The 13,999-nt window shown below is 40.3% G+C and overlaps 1 protein-coding gene across 2 annotated transcripts in view; it reads right to left on the reverse strand.

The window, feature by feature from the left end:
• Window positions 1-6,813: 6,813 nt before the first annotated feature.
• Window positions 6,814-13,999, reverse strand: part of LOC143856092 (disease resistance protein At4g27190-like) — a 33,644-nt gene continuing 26,458 nt past the window's right edge. Inside the window, exon 2 of one of the 2 annotated variants that reach the window (XR_013238099.1) lies at window positions 6,814-7,117. The gene's annotated coding sequence lies outside the window, so the exon portion shown is untranslated. The remainder of the gene's footprint in view (window positions 7,118-13,999) is intronic. The other variant, XM_077366148.1, reaches the window with a different exon arrangement.

Below are 13,999 nucleotides of genomic sequence, written 5' to 3' on the forward strand. Positions count from 1 at the left end.
GAGAGTTGTTTTCCCAACCCCCCCCCCCCCCCCCCCATGCCATGCACACAAACCATTGCGTAATTATCGTCATGTAAGCAACGCCATAAGGTTTCTTCATATGACTCCTGACCATGTGTTGAGCCCTCCCCTATATTAAATTCGAGGGGGATGTGCCTTCAGCGATCGAGGCTAATCCGGACCCCCAAGTTTCGGGAAGTTTGCCGGTGACACCGGTTGAGTGCCTCCCGTCTTCTTCGAAGCTTCGGGGGCGGGTTTCCGGTGACCCCTTGGGACCCACTATCCTGAATTCAAATTTTAATTTTGAGCTCTATCAATCAAAATCAAAAGGCGACTATGTGCAGGGTGCACTCTCTAAGACTTCTCTGCTCTCGCTTTCCCGAGTGCCAGCTGGCTGCACTTTGGGATCTGTAATCAAGAATTTTGGTCAAATTCGCTCGTTACCTACTGGGTCTGGTGCTAAGAGGAATGACCTTTCTGCCCCTAAACGAAATCCTGGTCTGGTGGATCTCCCCCCAAACAAAGGATTTCAGTCGGTAAAATTTCAAAAGCTAGGAAAATTTTGGAATCTTTTAAACCTAGGGCTTCTGGCATTGGCCCCTTTGGATCAAAACTCAAAGCTCGAAAGATTAAGGGCACGTTCGGCAAGGCTTCTCATTCTCGCCGAATTAAACGGGCGAGAAACGGAGTGATGAGAAACTTTAGAAACGGCTATTTATCACTTCGTAGAATCCTATTTTTTAGTTGAAAAAGTAGGCGAAATTTTAGAAATAGACCTAAACGGGTCACGCAGCCGAACAAGATTTTAGAAAATTTTTTGGCTTTCCTCATTTACACCCCTAAAAAAGGGGAAAATCCCGGAAAGGAATAGTTGTCGAACACGCCCTAACTCTCAAGGAAAAACTTTTAAAAGGAAGCTGGAGAATTCCGCAGAACCTATTCCAGTTGGGACGAAGGAGAAACAACTTGGCTGGACTTCAGACTGTCATAACCTTAGAAGCACAAAGTGGGTGCGGGGGCGGGGAAGCGTGGGGGTCTAGAAGAGTCTAAGGTTGGGAACGAAGCAGATGGGAGTTGTACAGATGAAGCCGTGCATTCTGATAAATTCTTAAACTACCATCTCATATGCTCAACAAAAAGGACTTGGTCTTTTACTGTATGAATGCATGTTTATTTCCATATGTGATAAAATATCTAAATTTATTTCTCCAGATAGGTACATCCAACTTGAGAAATGGGAATCACTGGTAAATTCTCATTATTGCATGTGTTCTTTCATAAACAGATGATTAGGGCTCACATTGCTCTTCTAACAAATTGAATCAAATAAGAGACAATTGAAAACAAATTGAATCAAATGCTTCATTTTGTTCTTAATTTTTCAAGCATTGGACATTTCTTTTAAGTGAAAACATGTGAATCAGAGTCACGACAGCACAGATCAAGATACAGAGTCAACCTCCATGGCGGTATTTGTATAATTTTTTAAGCTTGACAATGGGAAAATCTTGTCAGGAAGAAATCTTGTGCCTCATTTGGGCAATAATTTCTCATTTAGGACATGTATCTGTTATTGATTCATGTCGATCATTTGTTATGACTGTGTAGCAAACTTATAGGGTCTGTCTAGTTGCACAATATATGGGTTTGCTAGGCATTTTGGTTGGTTTTGGAGTGCCCCTAGTATATAAATATACTAGTGGAGGGTGTTTTATTGCATGTTTTGATCCAAACTACTAGGAGACTACTTGCCTTATCGGAGGTGGTCAGCTACAACTCAAATAAAAGAAAACAAAAAAAATTAAGGCAGAGTCTGAGTCTGATCACTCCTGGGTGGGCCAATTTGTCTGCCTCTATGTTAGCGGATCCCTAAACATGTCAAAACCTTAGTTTTTTTTTTAATGGTTCAACACCTTACTTGGTCCTCTTATCTGTTTCAGAATCTCCTCAATGGTATTCGTAGGCTAACCTCCAAGAGAATTTATAACTTTAGCAAACTAATTTCATTTCTATAATCTCCTACAATAAGCTGGTCTAAAGTCCCGGTTTCGATTAAGGGCCTGTTTGGATACCTCCCATTTTGTATTTGGATTTGGAATTGAGTTTTGAATGCAAATTGACTAGATCCGGCAGCTCATGTAGAGGGAGACAGAGAGGGAAGGGGGTACTTCCTAGTGGAGGGGAGAGGTTGAGGAGCAAAGAGGGTGAAGGAAACTGCCAGTGGATTTCCAATTTCAACAGCAAATTAGAAATCTAATTTTTTTTACTGTCAGCTGCCAAATTAGAAATCCAAGAATTTGATCCGATCCAAATTACAGTGCAAAAAGGGCTGCAAATGTGAGAAATCCAAATCAAAATCTCCGCATCCAAACGGGCCCTATGTGAATTTCAGTTAAAGCTACCTGCACCTTAGCATTTGTAGCATGTCACACCAAGTAGACCTGAGTATGCTTTTTTAGGAGGCCTTCTGACCTGAGAATGAGAGTCCCCCCACCCACTCAATTTTGGACGTAGGTTTCCTAAACTGGATCCGCCAAATTTCATCTTGATGAAACTTGAGGGAGGGGCTTCCTTCTAGAGACCTCGTACTTGTATGAATAAAATTTCTTCGACCCAAGATCTTCTCATAGAGGATTAAGACACCCCACTAAAAAAATATAGGGTCAAGGCTGATGCAGATGTAATTGCGTGAAAGCACATGCTCTTGAGTTGCGAGATGTGGCTTCAACCACTAGCTCAGTTAATACACAAGTCTAGAGAAGGATACGCTTCTTTGAGGGAGTCTATCGAACACCCTATGCAGCATCAATTTTCAATAAGGATTTTATTCTAGAAGATATCAACCGGTAAAAATCGTTTAGGTCTTGGATATTGTTTGAATAAAATCACCGAAACCACTAAGCTCTACAGATAAACTCCAAGGTCAGATTTAAAGAATACAAAGTTCCTGGACATTTCACTACCCATAGCTCAATTGGAGACATATCATGTCCAGTTTTACAACCACAAGGCTTCATGTGATGATCTGAATCGTCCAATTCATGCCTAGGGTAAGCCGAATGTCTTATGGAGTGAAATTAATTCACTTTGGGTTCCATACATGAAAAGCTTAATCCCATGACCAACTGTTAGTGGAAATTTGAGTGACCCTTCACAATTCAATTTCGTTATGTCCAAAGGAGAGATTTAAACTAAGGTTGCTTCCCTTAAACAAATGGCTAGGGATTCGGTTATCTTCAAGACAGTTTACATATTTTTGAAGCAAAGTCTTAGCATTAACAAGAAGATTCTCTTAAAGCGTAGAGAGATGTGAAACAAAGTGGATGAAATGAAATGAAAACTTATTACATAGGGCTGTTGAGGTGAAAAAATAGTAACAGTGACTTTGTGTTGGATTAAAATCCAATGCAAAGGAACTTTAGGGGGTGTTGTAGATGAGGACACAAACACAGAGGGTGGTTGCTAGACCGAGGTTCGATACATACAAAAGAAGAGGAAAATCACACCTGAAAGAGAACCAAACTAGTCTCACATCCAATCTTCGATTGAGGGAAGAAAGACCAACTATGGTCTCCCGTCGCGCGATTCCATGGAATTTTGTTTACATGGTTGCCAAACATGCTTTTCTTAAATTGGTGTTGTTGTCCTTCAAAAACAAGGAGCACAAATCTACATAGAACTCAAGTGCCTTATGCCCACGTGTCAAAGCTTGTGTTAGAGAACTTCGAACATTGTTATTTTCAAGGAGTGGATCAGGGAGCTTCCAAAAAGCCATCCCTAATAAGCTACTTAAATACCCTTGTGTATTTGATAAGGGGAGGGTACCCTAGCAAAAATCACCAAAGAGCATTTACTTTTACATTTTTCAGTGCTAAATGTAAAAGGTGCGCTTCAGTTTAGTATTCCTCATTTGAAAAATGATAAACATATCCTTAAAAAGATTGTGGGTTCCAACCGCTCTCACACCCACTGTTTGAGAGAGAGAGAGAGAGAGCAAAAGTCCATTCATTTTATGAGAGAGAACAAAGCTCCATTCATTTTATTTATAAAGACATACATATAAGCTAAGAAACAAGAGCACCCACATCATCTAAATAAAAACAAGCTAATTCCCTTCAAACAAGAGCACCCACATCATCAAATTCCCTTCTTTTTTTTTGATTGGTAATTCCTTTCTTATTCTCACCTAAATAAAAACCAGCTAAGAAAGGCTCCTCTATATTTCACTTCACCCTGCAAGGCATATTCAAGAAAAAAACACATATATAGAAATTAGTAAGCTATTCTATTGGAATTAAACAAATAAAAGAGCTAATAGATGTCAGCTGATAGAAGAAAAAAATTGTGGAAACTATGTAGAAATTCTCCCACCATACTTTATTTAGTTAAGCAATTGATTGGGTCATCCTTATGGCAACAGATCATGCTAATCCAAAAATTCAAAAAAAGAGACACTAACGAATTATGCCCAGCCCTCCTACTTCCCCCTTTTAAATAAAATTAATAGGGAAATATCTCTCTTTACACTACCATTTAGGAACTTCCTATTAGAAACCTACAGTACCTTACTATTCCAAGAGCTATCATGGCCTTTCAAAATTAAAACACTTCTAATACAATACTAGTTACCTAAATTGAAATCCCTAAACAGCATAAATCTCATTAATACTTTATTATTTAGGACCTTTGCTTAGAAGACTTAGTGCGTGTTTGGGGTACCGTTTAAAACGCCGTTTGGCGTTTGAAACACCGTTTTGGGGCCAAACGGTGTTTCAAACGTGTTTGGGTGCGCAGCCGCCGTTTGAAACGCCGTTTTGAACCCTCAAAACGGCGTTTTGCAAACGGAGGGGGGGAGGTCCGTTTGCAAAACGCCGTTTTGAACGGAGTTTTTGGGTATTGGGTTTTTACATGTTTACCCTCACCTTTAATCACGAAATAAATTAAAAGGGGAGTGGGTCTTTCTCTCTCTCTCTCTCTCCCCAGTCTTTGTTTATTTTTATTGTTCCCACCATTTGACCGGTCTCTCTCTCTCTGTTTTAAGCTATGGCTATATGGACGGTTTGGATCATCATATAGTTTGGTCCATACAGTTTTCATTGAAAAATAAGGGGTGATAAGGGCTTACACCGTATAAAATCTCTTCTCTTTCTTTGTTGATTTTTATTAAAATAGTAAACAAATATGAATCATTGGCTTTATTGTAAACAAACAAGTATGAAGTCTCTGGCTTTATTGAATTTTTACAATAAAATAGTAAACAAATATCTTAATGAATTAATATATTATAATATATAATATCTTACATAATATATTATAATATATAATAATACTGTAAATTTAATATATTATAATATATAATATCTTACATAATTTTTTTTCAAATTTTGATGTAGATAAATATTATGTGGTTGATGCTGGCTACCCCAATATGAAGGGATACTTGGCCCCATACAAGGGAGAAAGGTCACATGTTCCAGCTTTTCGACATGGTACTCAACCAATAAGTGGTTCAAATGAGAAATTTAATCAAGCACACGCCTCTCTTAGGAACATTATAGAGCGCACATTTGGTGTATGGAAAAATAGATGGATCAGAATGACACATTTGACTATGCACATGATGATGCTTTCATGGGTTCGGTTCGGGACCACATTCGTGATGAATTATCTGATATTTAAATTACTCATTTTGCCACTTTTTAATTTTTTTTTTTTAACAATAGTATAACTATTTATGGCAATGATGTTTAATTTTAATTGTGTTTGAATGAGATCCTAATAATCTTTTAATATTGGGCCTAATGAGAGAGTAGTTGAGTTACATTGAGGCCAACCAAACAATGCCCTTTTTGGTCATTTTACCACTAAAACTCCATTTTGGGGCATTTGCAACCAAACACACAATACCTCCGTTTGCCGTTTAAAACGTCGTTTTGATCTGACCAACCAAACATGAAAACGCCGTTTTGAACCAAAACGCCGTTTTGCAAACATCATATATATAGGATTTTGATAATGGCAACCAACTCAGAAAATAACACTTTTGAAACTGCCCTATTCTAAAAGCATGGGTTTTGGTAAAGGCAACCATTCCACGCAATTAATCCTAAACTCGACTTTGGTAATGATACCCATTCCGAGCAATTAATCCAAAACTCGATTTTGATAACGACACCCATTCCCAAAACTCGATTTTGGTAACGACACCCATTCCAAGCAGTTAGTTATAAGATAAATTTTGATAATGACACTCATTAGAAAAAAAGTAGCCATAAGTTCAATTTGATAAGGACACCTATTTAAAAAAATTTCACAATGATAATCCAAGAGCTATCATGGCCTTTTAAAATTAAAACACTTCTAATGCAATACTAGTTACCTAAATTGAAATCCCTAAAGAGCATAAATCTCATTAATACTTTATTTAGTACCTTTTCTTAGAAGACTTAGTTACTAATAACAAAACATCATATATATAAGATTTTGATAATGGCACCCAACTCAGAAAATAACACCTTCAAAACTACCCTATTCTAAAAGCATGGGTTTTGGCAAAGGCACCCATTTCAAGCAATTAATCCTAAACTCGAATTTGGTAATGACACCTGTCCCAAGCAATTAATCCTAAACTCGATTTTGGTAACGAGACCCATTCCCTAAACTGGATTTTGGTAACGACACCCATTCCAAGCAATTAATCGTAAGTCTAATGTTGGTAACGACACCCATTCCAAGCAGTTAGTTATAAGATAAATTTTGATAATGACACTCATTAGAAAAAAAAGTAGCCATAAGTTCAATTTGATAAGGACACCGGGCATTACAAAACACATCTCATATTTTCTCCCCCTGTATCACAACGTAGCACGGGTTTTTTTACAAGTACTAATATAAAAGAAAACAAAAGGAGCCATTCGAAAAAATAGAATAAAAAAAGGGAACATACAAAATGAAAGAGCTGTGCACCTGTCATCGTAAGTCTAATGTTGGTAACGACACCCATTCCAAGCATTTACTTTTACATTTTACAAGTACTAATATAAAAGAAAACAAAAGGAGCCATTCGAAAAAATAGAAAAAAAAAGAAGGGAACATACAAAACGAAAGAGCTGTGCACCTGTGGTACCTAGCCCGTGAGGGAGTGTGGGGCGCGAGCCGCCACGCGCTCTCTCTTGGTCTCTCGTATCCACGCGATTGGCGTGTGTTTTTAATTGTTGATTGTAATTCGTCTTTTATGTGAACTTGGGATCACTAAGGCAATCCGAATTCCACACGAAAGAGACTGACAGAGTCGCCACCTAGATGTGGGATCTAGGACCCGAAATTAACCAGAAATCTAGACTCGCTACCTGGTTACGAGAATGGAAGGTATGGGGAGTTATCCGCCACATGCACCATTCCTGCCCGATAATCGGCCTTCGATTCCAAAAGCTAACTTTTTTAAATTTATTTTAAATGGCTCATTCAACTCTATGTTAATGTGCGAACTAAGTGACATGCATCCTATGATCTAATTTCAATGTGAATCCTAGATGTGTATCTTGATTTATTAATTTGTCTGGATTCATTCTAAGTGAAAGTTCTCCTAGAATTCTAATTTCATGGAAAGCCCTAAATGATTTGATTAAGCATTTACAAGAAAATTAATATCCAAAACACCACAATTTGTTGTGGTGCCGACTCGCGGGTGGTATGCCGTCAGACATCCAAGCTGCCTACGTACCCAAGCCTCACTGGGATCAGAGTCGACGTAGTTCGGTGCACCTAAGCTAAGTTACATATGCCTAACTCAACTAAGACACCGACCTAGACGGGATTGACTGTTTCAACAGTTTTAGGAGAAGTTATTTAATTCAAGTTGAGGATTTTATTATCTTAGGATTTCATCTAAGATGCTATATGATTCTCATCTAAATGCAAATGGTCCCTTAGACTAATGCAGGTTTGCCTTACATCCTAGTTTACTAGGCTTGTCCTAGGGAAAGATTGGGTGACTAGTGTAACTAGACCTATGGCACGGTTGCTATACATAGCAAGCGTCCGTGATGAGGCTGGACTCCTAACTCTAGGACTCTCTAAAACTTAGGACACGACTCGACACCGGTGTTCCTAAATTGGGCTCTAAGGGTCCTTACGACGGAAACCGTGATCCAACGGTTCCGAAAGACACAAGACAAATCGATTTAAATTCTCGAGGTTAGTGAAAAAAAAGATGGAAGAGATGATGAAATAGTGTGAGGGAATGAGAAAGATAGAGGAATGTGCGACTGAACTTGGGAGTGCCAAATTGCCTACGTACCCCGCGATGGGGATCAAGCCACACGTAGTTCCGCTGGGGAGGTTGCTTGGATTTTGGAAAACAGGATTGGTATTTGGATCAGGAATCGGGTTTGTATTTGAGCATTGGACTTGAGATTCAGAAACATTGATTTAGCAATGGGATTTTGGAATTGGGAATTTGCATCAAAGAATTGAGCATATAGGAATCATCAAGGGTTTGAATTTTGGGAATTCAAAATGGGCGGGCTTATGAGATTCGGTCAAATGGATTCAGACATGCGACTCAGATTATGTTGGGATATGACTTGGTTAGGCAAAAGGGAGGAAGTTCTATTAGGTGTAAAAGGGCATTAGTAGAATAGGGGAATGACTCGGTTGTGACATGGAAGGCCGCAACTTGGTCGAATGCGACTCGGTTGCATTGGGATGGGTTGATTAAGGAATTGGATTGAGTCAACTAAGGGGAGAGTCCAATCGGTTAAAGAGGTTGAGCATACTCGACTAGAGAGTTGGGTCAACTCGACTAGGGAGGTTGGCTAGAGTTGACTCAGTTGAGCTGGGTTGGGATCCCACTTGGATGGATTGTATTGGGGCGATTTGACTTAAGCTGCAGGTGGCCTGGCTGGGTTAGATTTAATGTAACCAGATTTATGGATAAATGGTGTGCCTCAGTGAGTGGACAAAGGTATGGCTTGGGTTGATGTGACTCGGTTGAGTTGTGCTAGGGTCAGGTTAGGTGGGGTTAATGGTTGAGTTGGATTGGATTGGGTTAATGGTCAAGGTCAAGTGTGGGTTGACTTGGCTTAGACTGGATTGGAACTGGTTGAGCGTGGATTGGGGTGCGGCTTGAGGTTTGGGTGGTTGGAGTATCTTAGGAACCAATAGGGCAAAGCGGCTCTTAAGGGGAATGAATTAATTGGGCCGAATGGGCCCGATGGCCGGGTTAACTGGGTTGGCCGGGTCTATTGTAGGGGTGTATGAGGGTACTGTTGGGTGGATGAATGAAAGGCATGTGGTGTATGATGTGTGGCTATGGTTATAGGGTTTAAGGCTTATGGGTATGGGTTTAGGTGTGGTTAATGGTTAGGTTGGATTGGGTTAATGGTTAGGGTCAAGTGAGTCGGGTCTAAGTTAGGAGCAAACCCGAGACTAGCCATGGTCTAACTAGGAGGAAGCAGGGTACAAACCAGGGTGCGGACCAGGGTGCACCAGGGTGCGAACCAGCAGGGAACCAGGGTGCGAACCAGCAGGGGAACCAGGGTGCAACCAGCAGGGAACCTGGGTGCAACCAGCAGCGAACCTGGGTGCAACCAGGGTCTAACCAGAGTGCGAACCAGCAGGGAACCAGGGTGCGAACCAGCAGGGGAACCAGGGTGCAACCAGCAGGGAACCAGGGTGCAACCCGCAGGGGAACCATGGTGCAACCAGCAGGGAACCTGGGTGCAACCAGCAGCGAACCTGGGTGCAACCAGGGTCTAACCAGAGTGCGAACCAGCAGGGAACCAGGGTGTGAACCAGTATCGAACCTGGGTGCAAACAGCAACGAACCTGGGTGCAACCAGGGTCTAACCAGAGTGCGAACCAGCAGGGAACCAGGGTGCGAACCAGTATCGAACCTGGGTGCAACCAGCAACGAACCTGGGTGCAACCAGGGTCTAACCAGAGGCTAACCAGGGGGAACCAGGGTGTGAACCATTAGGGAAAAATAAAAATGAAGATAAGATGGGTTAAGAGAAGAGGGAAACATGTATAACTTCAAAGTCTACCATCAAGAAGAATGAGTAAAGATTGATCCTAGATGCTTCCTAACATGGTTTTTCTTTTAAAGTAAAAGATATGCATGAAAATAGACCCTACATAGAATTGAAATAAATGCCTACCTCTTTGAAAACCCACTTTGTGTTTGATTTTTCTTTGATCTTAATTCCTTGAAGATGATTCCTTGCTTGATAATGACTGCTTTTGATATATATCACCCAACGTATCACCCGATCCGGCAAGGATGGCCGAACCCTTGAAGAGATGAGGGAGAGGGATGAATTTTCTAAGAGAGGGATTCTTTTTCTTCTTTTTCTTGGATGGTGGGATGAGAGGGTATTTATAGGAGAATGGGATAGGAGGTTAGGTGAGGTTAGGTGAGGTTAGGTAAGGTTAGGTGAGGTTAGGTAAGGTTAGGTGAGGTTAGGTGAGGTTAGGTGAGGTTTGGGTGGTTAGGATGAGAGGAGAGGTTAGGTGAGGTTAGGTGAGGTTTGGATGGTTAGGATGAGAGGAGAGGTTAGGTGGTTTTGGATGGTGAGACCCAGGTCAAGATCTGTCATTGATCTAACGATTTACGGAAATCGGGTCTCGGAATGGAATCAGGGTCCGGGCTATGAAGTGACCCTAGCTTATTTTGTCCCGATTGATGATCCGTAAAGTCAGATCAAGATATTAATGACCTAAAACATATAAATCAATGATAGAGGGGGTTCTCACATGGATTTAACACACTAAATTCACTAATCAGGGTATTTTTCAATTTTTCGGATCTAATCATCTCACCAGGTACATCTCTTTATCATTTTGTTTTTTTCAAAAAATTTGAGGATGGATCAATATATTAGGTTATTGTTGGTTAAAGTAAAGCAAAATGTGGGTGTCTACAGATGCCCCTCTTTGGTAGAGACGACGTAGTCATCGAATACCAAAGTCAAAATGACAGAACCATTTTGCGTAGCTTTAATCGACAAAGGACCCCCTAAACACAATGCAACCTAATATAATGCAAGACCTTAGATGAAATCCTAGAATTGGAATGCAATAAAACAAACCCGCTGCGGTGCCGCTGGCAACGAGAGAAATGGGATACCATTTTCAAATGGATTTTCGGAGGGAAAGGAATATCGCTTTTGAACAGCTTCAGAGGAAATGAGACGTCATTTTCAAATGGTCTCAGAGAATAATGGATGACTTTTGAAAGATTCTTAATGAAAATGCAGCATCATTTTTGAATGGGCTTGGGCAAGATGAAATACCGTATTTATACGGATTCCAAGGAAATGAGACATCATAGTTGTATGATGTTCAAAGGGTATAAGAGACCATAGTTGTATGGATTCGAAGAGAATGAAATACCGTATTTGTACGGATTCCAAGGAAATGAGACATCATAGTTGTATGATGTTCAAAGGGGATAAGAGACCATAGTTGTATGAACTCGAAGAGAATGAAATACCGTATTTGTACGGATTCCAAGGAAATGAGACATCATAGTTGTATGATGTTCAAAGGGGATAAGAGACCATAGTCGTATGGACTCGGAGAGTGAAATACCGTATTTGTACGGACTCCAAGGAAGCGAGATATCATATTTGTGTGATGTTCAGAGAGAAAATATCTTTTTCCAAATGGATTCAGAGAGATATGATGATTTGAGCTTTGAGAGAAATCGAAATTTCCAATTAACAACTTTAGAAGCAAAGGATTTAATAACACTATGCAGCAAAAGAACTTCAGGGCTTAAATATGGGATGCCACTTCATTAGCAATCTGCCTCAGTTTGAGGCATTCTAACCTTCTTCTATTCGTTGACCAGAGATTATTCTTTCAAAGATCTTCGTCATTCGTGACAGCGTCACCTTTTTCCAAGTTCCTCAGAACCTGTTAATGAACCTGCCTTCAGAGTGATTGCACCCTACAACAATTCTAAAAATAAATTTTTTTTTTTAAATAGAACTACAGACACTTGTAATAAAAACACAAAATAAGAAAGATTACTCCAGTAATCTCGTGATGCTTCTGACTTATCAGTATTTTCTTTTGGGTTAGACTAGCCTCTTTTAAAGAACGTTTCTCCATTGATAAACATCTTCACTTATTTTTAATACAGTGATACCTCATATATCTTTCTATCAACTTTCAGATTGCTTCAAAATTAATGCCCCTAGTTTCGAGAATCATTGTGTATTAGCTTCGCCTGACCTACCGCGAGTTCAGAGACCGATGTAATTCTTTTGGCGTGAATCCAATCTTACCACGACCAAGTCTTCCTTTTTTGGATTTTCAACTTGGTGGACCGCTCGGCCTTAACTTTTGCCTGAATCGCCTTTTCAGGTTTTCGACTCAGCGGGCCACCCCCTTACCTTTTGCCTAAGCCGCCCTTTCAGGTTTTCAACTTAGCAGGGGAATGATCCTAAATTTTGCCTAGATCGCCTTTTCAGGTTTTTCAATCTAGCGGATCTTCAAGCTCCATTTCTTTTCTTTTTTATTATTATTTTTTTTTTTTATCTTTTTTTCTTTTTACTTGAACACCAAAAGGACTTTATAGGTGAGGTAGGGCTTTTCAAAGAATGGCTTAAGGTTTTGCAAGGGTCTCGACCGAACCTATGAACAGGTTGCCTACGTATCCCAGTGTAGGAATCAGATCATGCGTAGTTCAGGACGAATGCCCCTAGTATATTGGGATTTGAAGGAAAATTTTATTTAGGCTCAAAAGGGTTTGCAAAAGGTTATAAATTTTTTGATTTTTGGTTATGAATTTGGGATTTATTCGGCCAAAGGACGGCCTTCTGATGTTCAAGCATAGAACCTCTTAAGTTGATCAAGATTTGTTGGTTCTGGCAATATTTCTCCATTTAAATTACGGAGCTTGACGGCTTTTCCGGGTAAGATTTGGTCCACAATGTATGGTCCTGACCAATTTGGTTTGAACTTGCCCCTTGGGTCAAACATTGGTGCTCGATTCTCTTTTAGAACAAGATTGCCTTCTTCTAAATCTCTGACCTTAACCTTTTTATTAAAAGCACGGGCTATTCTGCGCTGATAACCTTGCACATGGTAAAGCGCCTTTAATCTCTTCTCGTCTAGCATGTTCAACTCTTTATACCTGGCATCTGCCCATTCATTTTCTGGTAACTTGACTTCAGTCAATACTCGGAGCGAAGGTACACGGATCTCAACAGGTAGCACTGCTTCCATCCCGTAAACAAGAGAGTAAGGGGTTGCCCCAGTTGAAGCCCTAATTGATGTTCTGTAAGCCCACAAGGCGTATGGTAACTTATTCGACCAATCTTTATAAGTTTCTGACATTTTGCTAATGATAGTCTTGACATTTTTGTTTGCAGCTTCTACCGCTCCATTTGTCTGCGGACGATAAGGCGAGGATTTATGATGCTTAATCTTGAACTCTTCGCAAAGAGAGATTACTTCCTTCTTGAAATGAGATCCATTATCTGAGATAAGTTCATGGGGAATTCCATATCTGCAAATTATGTTGGTGCGTATGAATTTAGCAACTGATGAGGATGTAAGCTTTGCATAAGAAGCGGCCTCAACCCACTTGGTGAAGTAATCAATAGCAACGAGTATGTACTCGTGACCATTAGACGACTTGGGAGAAATCTTGCCAATGATGTCAATTCCCCATACCGAAAACGGCCAAGGAGAGGTAAGAGAATGCAATTCGGTGGGTGGTACATGGATGAGATTCGCATGTATCTGACATTTATAGCATCTCTTCACAAATGTGTGACAATCTGCTTCTAATGTCGGCCAATAATACCCCAGACGTAGGATCTTCCTTGCCAACATCTTCCCATTCATATGAGGCCCACACACCCCTTCATGAATATCTGCGAGAATTTCTTCTGCCTGATCTTCAGTGACACATAAGAGTTGAATTCCATCGAAAGACCGTCGATACAACTCTCCTCCACAAATGACGAAATTAGCTGCCAATCTC

The sequence above is a fragment of the Tasmannia lanceolata genome, unplaced genomic scaffold (genome assembly GCF_043159265.1).
Source record: "Tasmannia lanceolata isolate RefF3 unplaced genomic scaffold, GAP_Taslan_0.1 ptg000023l, whole genome shotgun sequence".
In the NCBI taxonomy this organism is placed as follows: domain Eukaryota; kingdom Viridiplantae; phylum Streptophyta; class Magnoliopsida; order Canellales; family Winteraceae; genus Tasmannia; species Tasmannia lanceolata.